At 38.2% G+C, this 16391-nt stretch overlaps 1 pseudogene across 1 annotated transcript; it reads left to right on the forward strand.

The window, feature by feature from the left end:
• Positions 1–1338: 1338 nt before the first annotated feature.
• On the forward strand, positions 1339–13070 carry LOC309792639 (sarcoplasmic reticulum histidine-rich calcium-binding protein-like; annotated as a pseudogene). Its single transcript has 6 exons — positions 1339–1416; positions 2991–3118; positions 11412–11878; positions 11954–12024; positions 12560–12628; positions 12890–13070. The product of its transcript is annotated as a sarcoplasmic reticulum histidine-rich calcium-binding protein-like (transcript).
• Positions 13071–16391: the final 3321 nt, after the last annotated feature.

The following is a 16391-nucleotide window of genomic DNA, read 5'->3' on the forward strand; positions in this document are numbered from 1 at the left end:
TACAGAACTGTCATTGCAAAATTACTCAGAATGCATCTCCTAAGAATAAGGACAGTCTCCTCCATAATCACAGTATCATTATCACACTTTAAAAAGTAATAATAATTCCATAACATAATCTAATATCTAGTTTATTATTCAATTTCTTCTTCTCCTTCTCAGAAAGAAGTTTATAGCCATTCACAAATGGCTCTTCTAAATACAATCCAATCAATTTATGTTCACATTGCCTTTATTGTTATACCTCTTTAACCTCCTTGTTTAAAACACTTTTCTCATTTTTTTTTTCATTGACACTTTAGGGTGCTTGTACAGTGGACTATTCCACAATCTGTATTTGCTTATTTCTTCTTGGGGTCATTAACCTGATTCTCTGTGACCTGTATTTTTGTAAACTGGGAGTTAGATCTAAAGCCGTGCTGTGCAGTGAAAATATAATTTGGACCACATACATAATTTTAAATATTTCAATAGCCACTTTTAAAAAATAAAAAAAAATACTAAGGTGAAATTATTTTAATAAGACATTTTATTCAACCCAATATATCTAAAACACATTTCACCATGTAACCAACATAAAAATGTTAGTAATATTTGTTAATAATACTTTACCTTGTTTCAAAAGTACTATACCTATGAAATTTGGTGTATAATTTACACTTATGGCACGATTCATGTTCTCAATAGCCACGTGTCTAGTGGCTGCCATAATGTTTAGCACAGGACTAAGTCTTGATTAAAGCTGAGTTTTCTGGGCAATATGATTTCATAGATGACGTTGTGTTCTTCATATTTAATCACACCAGGAGACATAATTTCATTATTCATGATGTGAAATATGGTCATTTTATGCAGAAAGTAACTATAATCTTTATCATTGTAGAGGTTTTCTTCTTCTTTCAATAAGTAAATGATCTGTGGGACAATGCATTGGCTCCATTCCAATATTCTAATACATAACAAACTGATATCAAATGATTCTGGCATCCATTTATGATCTTTGACCTGTATCCCTCAATTAATAATTACATTGCATGTTGCAAAAATGGGAATTTTCTAATACTATTAACATTTTTTTCCTTCATTAGATGTCTTTTATTTCAGTAGAGAAGAGATTTCCTTCCCCCTCATTTTCTTTTACTATCATCTTTTGAAAATTTCCAAGCAATCATATTTTCAAATTTCTATGTTCCTTCACATTCTCTGAGGGATTCTTTTTTATAGTATCCTGTTCTTTTTTCTTGAATGTAAATTTTCTCAAATTATTCTGGGTGTACTAGTTAGTTCTTGGTTTGGCCTAATTTTGAATCTACATTTTGAAGATGGCTGAAACCCATGATGGAAGTAGATAGGTTCCAGGACCCAAGCCTTGGAGACCCTGGTCAGGAGCACCCACTAAGGAACGAGCCTGAAATGGTAAGACTGAGATTTCAGGGTTCTCTCACACATCAGCTGGCAAAACCTGAAGTCAGACACAGTCTTACTTATTCCTAAACTTGTTGTGAGTCTGGGATTCTTCTAGGTTCTGCCCTAAATTTTCTGTATCCTGAACTACAGCTTCCTTCGCTTTAGAAACATGCTTTCTTTGTTTTGTGACTTTCTGTAAATGGATTGAAATTCCACATCTACGTGCAACTTTCTGTGCTCCTTACTCCTGTGGCTTTTGCCCCATTTCATTTCTTTGTCATTGTGAGACAGATTTTTGAAGGAGTTAAAACAAACATGCAATCATTCCCTTATCTGGAAAAAAATGTCCCCCCCAACACTCACCCTATATTACATTTAGAAATATATCCCAGGGCCTCCCTGGTGGCGCAGTGGTTGAGAGTCCGCCTGCCGATGCAGGGGATACGGGTTCGTGCCCCGGTCTGGGAGGATCCCATATGCCGCGGAGCGGCTGGGCCCGTGAGCCATGGCCGCTGAGCCTGTGCGTCCGGAGCCTGTGCTCCGCAACGGGAGAGGCCACAACAGTGAGAGGCCCGCGTACAGCAAAGAAAAAAAAAAAAAAAAAAAAAAAGAAATATATCCCAGAAATGGGGTGCTTAATTCGCATTTATCTGAATACAGCATCCCCTCTGCTGGTTGCACTTAGAACAGCCTCCAGTCATCTGATTATTTCTGCCTTAATGAGATAAATTCAGCACATCTAATTTCCTCTGCCATTTTGCATGTAGAATGCGTGACTCACAGAAAACACTTTGAAACCGGCACCTCTCACGGCTCTGTCATGGCTGCCTGCTCATCTGCCTGACTATTGTGCATCCAGGATGAAGAGAGTGATATCCAGGTTGTTTTTAGGCAGAAAAAAAAAAATAGCCTTTAGTCGCAGTATCTGAGTATAAAGACAGTTTTCCCCACTTTACGGCAGATATTAAACATTAAAAGAAAGAGGGTCACTTGTAATTGAACAAATGAATTCACTGCTAGGTACGTGTCTATGTCTGCAAAGCCATTTGAGAAAGAGCCTTAATAAAGAGAATTTATTTTCTGCCATCTTAGTTGCTAGGGCTTTTGCACAGTCTTGAAAAGCTTAAACATAATCATTGCTCATATATGGGAAAACAAATAACAAAGAAAACAGAGCGACAAAAACAAGACCAAACGAAAAGCAAACCAAACAGAAAGATCTCCCCAAGCTCTGAAATGCTACTTCAGTCCTGAGCCGCTGCAGGCAGTCCACGTATCCTCAGTCAATAGCATTACCTGGAGTAGATTGGGAGCCCAGTCCACTAATAGGTGAGACCAGCAACCTACCGGAGAATTCTCCAGGAATCCTCAATGACAGGGCGAGGCCTGAGCACGAACTTCCTAGGGTTTCGGCCTGCACCACTGTGTCCACCTCCGCTGGCCCAGCCCTATCCCACCTTTCTGGTTTTCCCTTCAGTGCCCCTCAGGTTCCCACACCTGTGCAGAATCCCAGCCTGCTTGGCAGACATCCTGAAGCCTCGTCCTGATGTGCTAGGCTCCTCATCCCTTTTTGGTTGGAATAGGCCTTAATTCATAGAACATCAGAAGAACCAAATATTGTCATTGGCCTGATTCTGAGCGTCATCATGGTAAAGGGACTCCGACCACCAAATACGAACCTGCTGGATTATGTGCTCTATGTTTTTTGTTTGTTTGTTTGTTTGCAGTACACGGGCCTCTCCCGTTGCGGCGCACAGGCTCCGGACGCGCAGGCTCAGCGGCCATGGCTCACGGGATCAGCTGCTCCGTGGTATGTGGGATCTTCCCGGACCGGGGCACGAGCCCGTGTTCCCTGCATCAGCAGGCGGACTCTCAAGCACTGAGCTACCAGGGAAGCCCTGTGCTCTATGTTTTGATTGGACTCAAATTCATCGATTTGTCTTGGATGCTAATGTTTATAATGCTTTCCATCTTCCTCCCCGTCCCCCACTCCCACTTCTGCATTTCCTGGGGAACACCCAACGACCCAATTACACCTCTGGTACTGAACTCCACTGCCTACCTCCATGCCCTCTGTGCTTCTCCGTTCTTCTTCCTTCCTCTTCTCTCTCTCCCTCCGCAAGTTAGAAAAAAAATCTCCTATTGGGGTTGTAGTGGTTTTCAAATTAGTTTGAGGGCATTCTCATCTGGCTTTTAAAGTTACTGCATAGATACACCACATGCATTTCTCTTGCAACACAGAATTATCTACTTAATCAAACTCAGCTTCCTGAGGGAAGTGAAATAAATATATGCAATGATCAGGTTCTAGCATTCCGTTAACCTTTTATGAGGTCTCAATCACCCAGCAAGAAAATAGTTTATTTTTCTCTGAAAATCTTTTTTAAAGGCTCTGAAAAAGAATGGAGGAAATTAAATCTACATGAAAAAATTATGTAATCTTTCTTTAAAATATGCTTTATTATTAAGACTTCATACTTTATGAGATTCATAGAGGTATTTCCAACTCAAATAATGTATTCTTTTTTTTTTTTTTTTTTCTTTTTGCGGTATGCGGGCCTCTCACTGTTGTGGCCTCTCCCGTTGCGGAGCACAGGCTCCGGATGCGCAGGCCCAGCGGCCATGGCTCACGGGCCCAGCCGCTCCGCGGCATATGGGATCCTCCCAGACCGGGGCACGAACCCGTATCCCCTGCATCGGCAGGCGGACTCTCAACCACTGCGCCACCAGGGAGGCCCTCAAATAATGTATTCTTAAAAAAATATCACATACATTGAGTATTTAATTAGGTGGGTTTTGCAGTTTTCCAATTGTGGCCATTTTTATTGATTTTGTTTCAATAATATTTTCATTTCTTTTATATTTCAAAATGTTATCAGTATGAATTATACTTGCTGTTTGCAATTCTGATACTGTTAGGCTGCACTGTCTTCATTTAACACTTTGTATCTTAAATTTATATAACCCTTTTAAATTCAAACTCTTAATACAATGTTTTCAATGGCTGAGAAATAGTTCCCCATGTAACTTAAGCAAGTACATTGTAAACCTTTTAATGAATCCAGGTTAGTAACACAATTGTTTTATTTAGTGCCATACCAAAAGAGTTGTGATCTATTCACATTAATGATTAAATCCCATTTTAAATTAATCTTACTTTTAATACTCTTCCCCACCAAACTCTGGCATTCATATATGAAATGTTTTTCAGAGTTGTAATAGCTTCTTAAATTATAAAGCTATACAAATCCCTGAGGGCAAAGGGAAATCTTAAAAAAACAGTATAATATAAAGCAGGGGTCCCCAACCCCTGGGCCATGGACCACTACTGGTCCCTGGCCTGTTAGAAAATAGGCCGCACAGCAGGAGGTGAGTGGCAGGCAAGCGAAGCTTCATCTGTATTTACAGCCACTCCCCATCGCTCGCATTACTGCTTGAGCTCCACCTCATGTCAGATCAGCAGCGGCATTAGATTCTCACAGGAGCTCGAACCCTACTGTGAACTGCGCATGCAAGGTATTTAGGTTGCATGTTTCTTATGAGAATCTAATGCTTGATGATCTAAGGTGGAGCTGAGGCAGTGATGCTAGCACTGGGGAGTGGCTGTAAATACAGATTATCATTAGCAGAGAGGTTTGACTGCACAGAGTCCATAATAAATTAATTGTTTGCAGACTCATATCAAAACCCTACTTGTGAGTGGCAAGTGAAAACAAACTCAGGACTCCCACTGATCCTGCATTATGGTGAGTTGTATACTTATTTCATTATATATTACAGTGCAATAATAATAGAAATAAAGTGCAAAATAAATGTAATACACTTGAATCATCCTGAACCACCCCCCAACCCCAGTCCGTGGAAAAATTGTCTTCCACGAAACTGGTCCCTGGTACCAAAATGGTTGGGGACTGCTGAGGTAGAGGATGAATCTCTCCTCTCAACTGGTCTTTTTCATATTACCCCACTTCAGCTGTCACTTCAAGACCCTCTCAGGCTCCCCCTGCCCCCAACCTCACACCCACCCCTCTAGTACACACAGATAAATAAGCATTACATATTTATATCTATTTTATCTATTTTAAAAAACATCTTTGTATGTAAATACTTAGAAATCAACATTATCAGTATTGATGGGAACACTCTAGAAATTTAATCATTCCCATATACTTATTTTTTTTCTAAAACTCTAAGGTATGTTGGCCATCACAATACATATGTCTTCATTTATTTTGTATCCCTATAGATAATTATCTAAAACTGAGATTGTTGGGTCAAAGGAAATGCATATGATATGTTGATAACTATTTCCAAATCACCTTCCCCGGAGATATTAGCTTAAAGATATACCAAGAGTATATACTCAAAATCTTTCTGACATTGAGTGTGATCAATCTTTTTAATTTTTATCAATCTGATAGGATAATGTTATTTTTAACTTTTCATTTATTTGAATCATTAGTTGATTTGAGACTTCTAAACAATGTATATTGTTGTTTGTATTTTTATTTTTGGTAGATGCCTGTTTATGTTACTTTGTTTTCTAACAAATTTATATATTTCTTACTGAAATATAGGAGATAATAATGCATTTTGAAAAGTAAGACTGTCAGATAATGCAACTTTTTTTTAACATTTTTAATTTATTTTTGGCTGTGTTGGGTCTTTGTTGTTTCATGCAGGATTTCTCTAGTTGCAGCGAGCTGGGGCTACTCTTTGTTGCGGTGGGCAGGCTTCTCAGTGCGCTGGTTTCTCTTGTTGAGGAGCATGGGCTTTAGAGCGCAGGCTCAGTAGTTGTGGCACATGGGCTTATTTGCTCCACAGCATGTGGGATCTTCTGGGACCAGGGATGGAACCTGTGTCCTCTGCATTGGCAGGTGGATTCTTAACCACTGCGCCACCACGGAAGTCCAATGCAACTATTTTTGTCTCTTGTTTGTCTTTCAACTTTAATTATGCTATCTTTTTCAAGAACCAGTTTAAATCTAAATGTAATCAAATCTGTCAAGTGTTCCATTCCAATTCTGAGTTTCACATCATAGCTACAAGAGTCCAACCCACCACAAGATGATAATAAATATTTATTAAGTAGTTACAGGCTTTTTTAACATATTTTACTTAACTATTCTCCATCTTTATACAAATCTATACTAACATGACAGTAATAATAAAAGCTAAATTTCAAACCTGTACAGTATTTTAGCAAGGAATGGTGATATATTTTTACCAGAAATACATCTACTTTTTGAAGAAAATTTGAACAAACAGGTATTGAGCCCAACTATAGTTTATACAACATGTCAGATATTGAGAATACAGGATGAATAAGATAGCTTTTCTGCCTTCTCAGACCTGTTAAGTGGAGGTAGGTGATGGGAGAGAGAAGAAAAACTCACTTAAAAAGCTGATTTCTATGTTTCGTATGATTTCTATGTTCCATCTAGCAGTATTTCCCATCAGTAGTTCCTCAGATCTTATGAGAAGATAAAACATAGATCTCAAGAAATGGGTTCCATTGTCAAATAAGTTTAAAATAGTCTACTTAAAAATACATATATTTCAGGGTTCCAGAGAACATTTCATATGGTAATAGGTATTATCACTTAATAAAAGAAACAAAGAGTTTTTGATAGAACACTCTTATAAAGGAACAGCAATTAGAGATGTTTTTTCCAGAAAACAATAATAGGTATAATTGTTTATGATATAAGTATAATAAACAAGTATTTGTTCTATATGTATATGTATAGTTATATACACAAAATAACCTGAGTATTCTGTAATCTGGGAAATTCTGATTTTTCCACCTTTGCTGCCTCTGGGAAAGGAGAAGTTCAGATAACTAGAAAGAAAATACTTACCTTTTAAATTTAAAAACATGCTTTACTATTCATCTCAAAGGCATTAATTTGAGAGAAACAAAAATTGAGTTCCAGAAGCTTGGATTTGAGAGCTAAGCTCTCGAAGTCTGTGGGGTCTTAGATGTGAACTCCAGCGGAACCATCATTTAAAAGTCTATGCCAGCTTCATGTGATCAAGCTCTGCCTCTCTCCAGTTCCAGCTCCAGACAGTTGCATGAACCGTGCAGAGAATAAACACTCTTTTGCCATGTGAGTGATTACTACTCACAACCACATGGCCAAGAAACTATTTTGTCCTTCTCATCTCTTTCGTGCGATTACCACTCTTTGATATTAGCCTATTGCCCCTTGAAAGTTCAGTGGAGTTGATGTCTTTTGAGTCTGAAGTTTTGCTCAGCTCAACTGAATTGCCACATGTGGACAGGCTTCTCTTTTCATTGGTGTAGAGACTTCATAAAGCCACCCTGTCTACCCAGAGGAACAGAGGGGCTGTGAAAGGTACAGGAGCCCAACACTTGCACCCTGTATGTGTGTCTCTGTGCCCATGAAGTGATGGCACAAATTCACTCAATATTTTCAGTTGAACAAATTAATCATATTTGATCTAAATATAGTCACCCCTAACCTTAACCCTAACCTTAAACATTATTACCCACTGTTCTATACCAAATAATGATGGATGATTGGAGGGCAGAGAGGGACTCAAGTCTGCCAATTAAAAGTATCCCAGTCTTTTCTTATTTAAGAAGGCACATTTTAAGTATTTACTTAGTTCAAAGTTCAACTCTATCAGAGTTATTTTTCTCCTACCCTCAGATTTCTTCTCTACCCCCCCCACCCATGTCATTTTCCCCTTCTTCATTTCCTTAATGCCTCCATGGCAAGGAACTCTCAAGTAAGGCATCTCTTCATCCAGAAAACCTACAGCCTTAACAATGACTTTTTCCCTTGTATCACTGGCCCCCATCAGTTTCTTTAGTCATCTGCTCTTCTCATTGTGTCATCTATTTCATTGAGCGCCCTCTATACGTATTTATCAATACATAATATGCATTTCCTTTGACCCAATAAACTAATTTCTATGAGGTGAGCAGAGTGTGTTGAGTTTTCCTCTTTTCCTTTGGATGCTCTTTATATCCTGGGCACCTGATAGGCACTTAGTAATTACCTGTTTGACAAATTATTTTGTAAATAATGTAAACACTCTTGAATATTCCCACAGCAAACTTCAATACTTATTAACATTAGAAGATGGAACTAAGGATCAGCACCTAGTCATTCTTTTACACTATTTCTTTTTTATCCTTTAAACCCTTAAAAAAGTTCACCCATTTTCAACCTCTTTGCAAAAACCACTATGACAACCACTGTTTTTATTCCAAATATTTCTCTCCATGCTGCTATAGAAAAGGGTAAAATAATAAGGTCCCAACATGATAAGAGGGTTGATAGGTTTAGAGGTCTTCAAAGTGGCAGGGCTGCAGTCACTTTCCTTATTTTCAACCTGGAAATTGACAATATTTCCCTATTTTCAACCTGAGTAATCTCTTCCTGGCAACTCATTAGATATACCAAAGGATACTTTCAAGAAAGCTGTTAAAACATAGTTGAAGTTGTCCTGATCCCTAGCAAATTTATCAAGTCAGTATTGGTTTATCTGAAAGCATCTGTGATTCAAAGGTGATCGGATTTAGATATGTTGAAATTAGTTAATTCAATGTCACTCTTTGTATTTTAAATAAGCTTCTCTTGGTTATCATATGTTGATCTACATCATCTAACTAAAATTTTTAAATGAACGTAATGGTAAGTTTTTATTTTCTTTATGCTGTACCTCCTCCCCTTTTTTAAAATAAGGGTCATAGGTTCTGGGGCAAATACAATTTTAGAACAAATAGATGTTATTTATGGCAGACAGCATATAAAAGTCATCCTCTGAAGTTAAGTTCCAACAGCATCTTAGCATTAAAGCCTTTCTAACATGCTTTCCCACTCCCTTCACTTTAGGAAAAATGATTCACTGTTGAACACAATAACAAACACTTATTGAGTGCCTACTTTTGCAAGTACTTTACAAATGTCATGTCTCATGTAAGCCTTTTCATGCATTTTCGAACTTACATCTTCACTTCACAGATGAATAATTTTATTTAGAGAAGGTAGGTGCCATGACAAATTAATACTGCTTATTAGTGGCAGAATAGGAATTCAAAATTATTTTATTCTTACTTCAAAGCCTAGGTTATTTCTCTAAGACAGAATTTCTTCCAAATCTGTAGCAATCAACTCAATTATATTATTAGTTTTTTACATATTAGTTTCTCACTAAATTTTCAATTTCCTAGAGTAGTTATTCCATTAAAAAATAATTGAAACTCTTAAACTGTGCCTAAGATATATATTTAATACTTGGAAGAGTTTGTTAAATGAAATCAACTGCATAAACCAAAATACTACATAAGAGAAAACCTCCAGTTCTGAATACAGATAGTTAAATGGATTTTGTGTCCTAGTTCTCATTTGTACATGTATTTTAATGACCCCTTTTTTCTTTCTCAATGTTTCCGTTATGTCTGCTATTCAAATATGGTATCCAGTGATGAGACTGTATAAGCAAGTAGATTAAAAAGGTGTTGAAGTCTTCACTATATTTTGTTTAAAGATGGCATTCAGCAAATAATTAATCTTTGGTCAGTGACATTTCCACCAAACTACTATGATTCTCATTCCTATAAATTATTTTAATTTTACCAGTATTAACTCCTGTAGTAGTCAGCTTAATTTTATAAACCCTGACTTTTAACTGTAACAGCAAATATAATATTCCTGGAAGTTGAGAGAAAACCTCTGTGTGAGAAACTAAGAATCTTTTACTAATATTTACATTTTTAACATAATATATATATATATATATATATATATATATATATCAGTTGATGATATGTTAGCCTATAAAACATGGTAATTTCAAACATCAAAACTACTTGCCTTTAGGCTTTCTTGAAGTGTGAGATATTTCAATTCAAAAGTATATATATGTGGAAGTGATTCATTATCATCTTAGAAAATACAGCAGGCACTATGGTATATTTAAAGGAGAAAATATCAAACTACTTGTGCCTTGAGTACCCTTTGTAAGAATAAATGATTTTTACTGCCTTTGGCCATTAGTCACATGCAAATAGCCTTATTTTTCTTCTTAAAAAAATGCAAAGTTTACCAACCTTAGAATTCTTAACTCTCTAGAATTCTGCCCATCATTATAATGAGACCTTCACATGCATCTCTTCTAGAGGACTATAAAAGCTCAAATCACATCCAGTTCTTGTTCAGTTACAGAGCCTGATCTCTATTCCCTGGAGGAAATGGTGAATTTCAAAATCAGTATAAGATAACAATAAATCATAGAAAAAGGCAAAAACAATCAGAAGTGCATTTGCAATGGACATAAATTGCTCTGGGACACTAGAAGTGGAAGAATTGTGACATTTCATTTTTGTTAAGCAAATCAAATCCAGTTCTGGATGTCCATTTGCAAGGGTCATCAAAAAGCTCAATGACATATATTCCTGTATACACATTGGGTTATGCCCTAATCTGGGGCTACTATTAGCCACTAAACTTAGAGGAAAGTGTGTAGGCTGGAGTAGGAAGCTGCCCATGGTCATGAACCATTGAGCTGGACATTCTTTGCTCACCATGTAAAATATATATCTTACAGCAATGTCTCTCATAATTGTGGTAAAACACTTGAAATAAGGCATTTTTAAATAAACACTAGAGACTATTAAATAGGGAATTACCAAGAATATGGAGAAGAAAAGTATCAGGATAAAATTATGAAAATGTGGTACCATGTAATTAACAAATAGTTCCTTTAAGAAGACCAATTGATTTTATTCCTGAGAGAGGCATCTGGGATAACTTTATTAATTATAGCCCAGTTATTCTCATTTGCATACTTATTTCTGCTTAGTACAATGCAATAAAAGGTAAGATTAAGGTAAGATTTATGGAATTGTATATATTGATGAAAAGATAGGAAAACTATAAATGGAGATCATTTTGGTTAATAATTGGAGATATCTATTTTTGTTTTTGTTGTTGTTGTTGTTATTTTCTTTTATTTGGGACTGGCCACAGAGGGTCCATCAAAGAAGAGATTAGCCACCAGCCCCCAGAACACATAGGGGTGAAGGATAGAAGCCATTTAAGGGAGAGTGATTCTGAGGAGGAAGAGGAAGGGAAGGAAGAGGAACACAGCTCCCATGAAGAAGATGAGGAAGGTTCAGAGGAGGGAGGAGAAGGCACCCATCATGGCAGCCTGGATGAGGAGGATGAGGAAGAAAAGGAGGAAGGTCATGGCCTCAGCCTGAGCCAGGAGGAGGAGGAAGAAGAGAAGGAAGAGGAGGAGGAAGAAGAGAAGGAGGAGAGGAGTGAAGAGAGGGCTGAGGTTTGGGTCCCACTGAGCCAAGACCACCAGGAGGAAAAAGATGAGGAGGAGGGGCTGGAGGAAGATGAGCTTCCCTTCACCATCATCCCCAGCCCACTGGCCGGGAGGGAGGTGTCTGGAGGTGCCTCTAGTGAAGAGGAGAGTGGTGAGGACATGGGTTAGTGATCTGACTGGTTGGGGGTGGGGAGGAGCAGAGTCAACCTGGGTCACTGCTGCCCTCTTGTCCCCACAGATCAGCAGGATGTCCAGGAGTACGGGAACTACCAGCCAGGGTCCCTGTGTGGCTACTGTTCCTTCTGCAATGTATGTCCGCAACCCAACTCCATCCACCAAGCTGTTCCTAAAGTTTGTTCCAGGGCTCTGGTGCGCCTTGGGAGGACCCTGAGCAACGGGCCTGAGTAAACAAAGACACTTCTGGGGCCAAGTGGGGGACAGACTGGAGGCCAGGAGGCTGGGGAGGAGCCTGGGACAGTGGTCCAGGAAAGAGAGGGTGAGGCCTGAGCTGCATTTTCAGATGTGGGGACAGGGAGGAAGGTTCAAGGCAGAGCCGAGGGAGGTGGGACAGGACTGGAGACTGACAGGCTATGGGGAGAATAGGAAGAGAGGGGGTGAAGAGAGTACCCAAAGGTCCAGCCCACAGTGACAAGGGGACGTCGGGGTGACTTGCAATAAGGAAATGAGGGGGTGGGAAACAGGTTAAGCAGGTTGGAGGAAGATACTGAGCTCAGTGTCAGAAGTAATGAGGCTGAGAAGTTGGGGATATATCCAGCGGGCAGGGTGGAGGACTGCCGGGTGGCTCCCAAACGTTTCTGCCTAACCAGGCTCCTCTGGTCCCCAGTGATGCACTGAATGTGAGAACTGTCACTGTGACGAGGAGAACATGGGAGAGCACTACGACCAGTGCCAGGTGAGACTTCTCCCAGACTCAAGGATCCACCAGATTTCCGGATGGCCCTGGACCATCTGAGCACCCCCAGCCCCAAATCCTCTGCCCTCAAACTGACCTAACCCCTTACCCCTGATGCAGCCTTGACTCCAAACCCGATCCTGCGTCTGATCTTAACCTCCATCTCGTTAGCCTCCTGCCCAAATACGGGCCACGCCCCATCCTAACTCCACCCCTGACCACCTCCTACCGCTCATTCTCTCTCCCCATCCCCGTCCCCAGCACTGCCAGTTCTGCTACCCCTGCCCTCTGGTCTGCGAAACTGTCTGCACTCTTTTTTGGTTGTTTATTTACTTTTTCTTAGAAATGGAAAAAAATTAGACTAACAACATTTAAAAGCTTTTGAAAAGTTAAACAATGTTGAAAAATGAAAGATTAGAGGAAACAATAAATAATGAATAGAAAATTGAATTAATGTCAGTGTCCCTAGATCAGAAATAGAGAGGTGGAAAGCTGTGAATGTAAGGGTTTCTAAAAATTGTTATGAGACCATCTTTATTTACTATTTTAATAGGGTTTCTAAAGTGAATAGTAAATCTGCTAGATTTATAGATGTCACTGAATTTCTGGAGAATGAAATAACACATGAGTAGCAAATCTAAAGATGATCAGGAGAGATTATGTAAATGGAAAGGAGGAAAAGCATATGAACTTCCCAGTAGATAGCATATAGAAACTTGTACTAGATATTAAAAAGTTACATCATTTTTCTTTTGTTTCTCTATTAATCAGTCATATTCTAAAATAAAATTGTTACTTGTGAGGTTTGCCTAGAAAATTCACCAGAAAGTTGAGAATCTTTGATGAGGAGTGTTGAACACAAAATAGAAAACATTGTATACTTCCATAAAATAATGATACACCCAGTCTTGAAATATTATGTCCATTTCTGGAAACTGCACGTCAAGCAAGAAATGACCACACTGAGAAAAGTCAACAACAACACAATAAATTAAGGCAGTAATCTCCAATTGGTTGATGGATGATGCTATAATCTGCCATAAGTCATTGTCCACAGGGTCATAACTTCTGGACTTGAATTATACATCAAACTCACCTTGACCCTCTTTGAACATTCAAATAATACAGTTGATCCTTGAACAAAAATGGTTTGAACTACTCAGGTCCACTTCTATGTGGATATTTTTCCCATAGTAAATACTGTGGTACTACATGATCTCCTGTTTGCTGAATCCATGAATGTAGAACCACAAATATGGAGGGAACCCTGGATGTGCAGGGAACTCCTTATACAGAAGGCAGGCCATAAATTATACTTACATTTTCCACCTTAAGTGTCGGTGCCCCTAACCCCCATGTTTTTCAGGGGTCAACCTTATGCTCTACTAGAAACTTAATGAATCAGTATATCATGGGATGCTTAGATGTCTGTATTTTGTAAAGTCACCCACAGAGGATGATCATAGTTAGGGCATAAACTACTAAGCTATTTCTTAATGGTGGCTCTTGTTAAGGTTTGAAAAGACAGAAGAATTGGGAATTGTCTTTTTTTAATTAATTTTTATTTGAGTATAGTCGCTTTACAATGTTGTGTTAGTTTCTACTGTACAGCAAACGGATTGTCATTTAGTGCCTATTTCTGTGTGGTAGTTTCCAAAATCTCAATTTTCCAGCCAGTAGGGAAAGAACATCGCAGTTAATACCTTCATCCTCTTGTCTCTCATCTTCATAAGAGCATAAAAATTACTAGACCAATGAGGACCAAGGCCATGACTGTTTTTTGTGTGTGTTTTCAACTCCTAAATACTCAGCATTACCACAGATGAATTTTCAACACACTTCTTAAATGAGTAAATAAATTTACTAGTGACTTCTATGAGCTAAGTACTATATTAGGACCTTGCGTATGTTACATCTTTAATTTTTTAACAATACAAAAATGTATGTGATATAATCCCTAGATTAGAGTAAGGACAATGAGGGCCCAAGTTTAAGTTGTCTAAACTCACACAGCTAGTTAGTGTATGCTTTGGCGTTGTCAGCCCACACGGCCTTCTCTCCACACTATGATAGCAAGGCTTCAAAAAAGCAGACTATCCTCTCATTACAAAAGCTTGAGGCCACATGAATTATTGAGCAGAAAGCTGCTCTATATAAGTAGAGATTTTGAAAAAAAGTTAGAATTCTTCAACCTGGAGAAAATAAAAGTAAAAAAAGAATGCTATAAAATCCATAAATTCAAAAATATTATGAGAGGTTGGACATGAAAATTTTTAGCAATCTGAGAATATTTGAAGAGTCTGTCCCCAGAAACTCACAAAAAATACTTTTTAGAGCTAATAAAAGACACTTGCATTTTACAGAGTTAGTTGTAAAACTGTGAAACTTAAAACCTTGAAAATGCTCCATGTTGAAGACTTAAATAAATCTTAAGAGAGTAGAGAAAATTCCATAGATGGCAAATTCATAACAAATTGAAAGAAAACTAGGACTTGAGGGTCAATATGGCTCCAGCTATGACTTTTATTAATGAGTTGTCTCAACTTTAAGTCCAAATTCATTGAAATTCCTGATACTCTTCCTCCTAGTTGCCTAATGTTTTAAAACTGAGGTTTAACATGGTTATTGTTCAACTAGCAAAAGTAAACCAATGCTGTAGTTCCAAATGAGTAAAAATCGTCATTGTAATAATATAGGCTAGTCTGTATTTAAAAACTAACAGCAAGTTAATAAAATTATAGTAAGTTTACAAAATCCATATTTTATGGGACTTAAAAAATAGGACTATACATATTTTTATTTTTACACTGAGTAGAAGAGAGTTTTAACCAGTAATTCTTAACCAAGGGCAATTTTGTCCCCCACCCCGGGGACATTTGGCAAGGTTTCGAGACATTTTTGAATGTGAAAACTTGGGGTGGAGAATGTAACTGTTATCTACAGCAGAACCCACAGCAAATAATTATCTCATCTAATGGAAGGAAGGATTCTAAGATGTCCCTAAAGATTCTAAAGATTTATCATCCCATCTCAGCGTACACACCGTGTATAATCCCTGAACTGTGAATATGACTTTATGCTTGTGACTATGTTAAATGGCACAGTTAACATTAAGATGGGGAGATAATCAAGTAGGTTAATCATACGGGCCCTTTAAAAGCAAAGAGTTTTCTCCTGATAGAGAAGAGGAAATTAGAGAGATTCTGAGCATGAGAAGGATCTGACAGATGTGAAGAGGTACTTTGCTGCTGAGATTTCCGGGTCCACAATCAAGGATCTGCGAGTGGCCTTTAGGAACGAATAGCAAGAAAATGGGGACTTCAATCCCACAACCATAAGGAACTGTGTTCTTCCCATAACAGGAATGAGTTTGGAAGAAGATCTCTAGCCTCCAAGTGAGAACTCAGCCCCAGCTAGAGTAGAGAGCCATCTACGTTATATTGGACTTCTTACTTACAGAACCATGAGTTAGTAAATGGGTATTGTTTTAAGTTACCAAATCTGTCATTTGTTATGTAGCAATAGAAAACAAGTATGTCAATAGTGCCACGGTTGAGAAACCATGCTTTAAGCATTCTTGTCTATCTATGACTAAAGGGGTATTACTAGGTTGGCTTTCAAAGAAACAATCATGAAACTTTCCCCAAGGAAGTAGGTTTATTTAACTTAAATCAAGTTAAAGACGTTCCTTTACTGCGGGACATCTTCGAAACTTTAACATCTTAGTTATACTATGAAGCTACAAGAGAGGAGTTAATTTTGT

Source organism: Mesoplodon mirus (genome assembly GCF_964341445.2).
Source record: "Mesoplodon mirus genome assembly, chromosome: 17".
In the NCBI taxonomy this organism is placed as follows: domain Eukaryota; kingdom Metazoa; phylum Chordata; class Mammalia; order Artiodactyla; family Ziphiidae; genus Mesoplodon; species Mesoplodon mirus.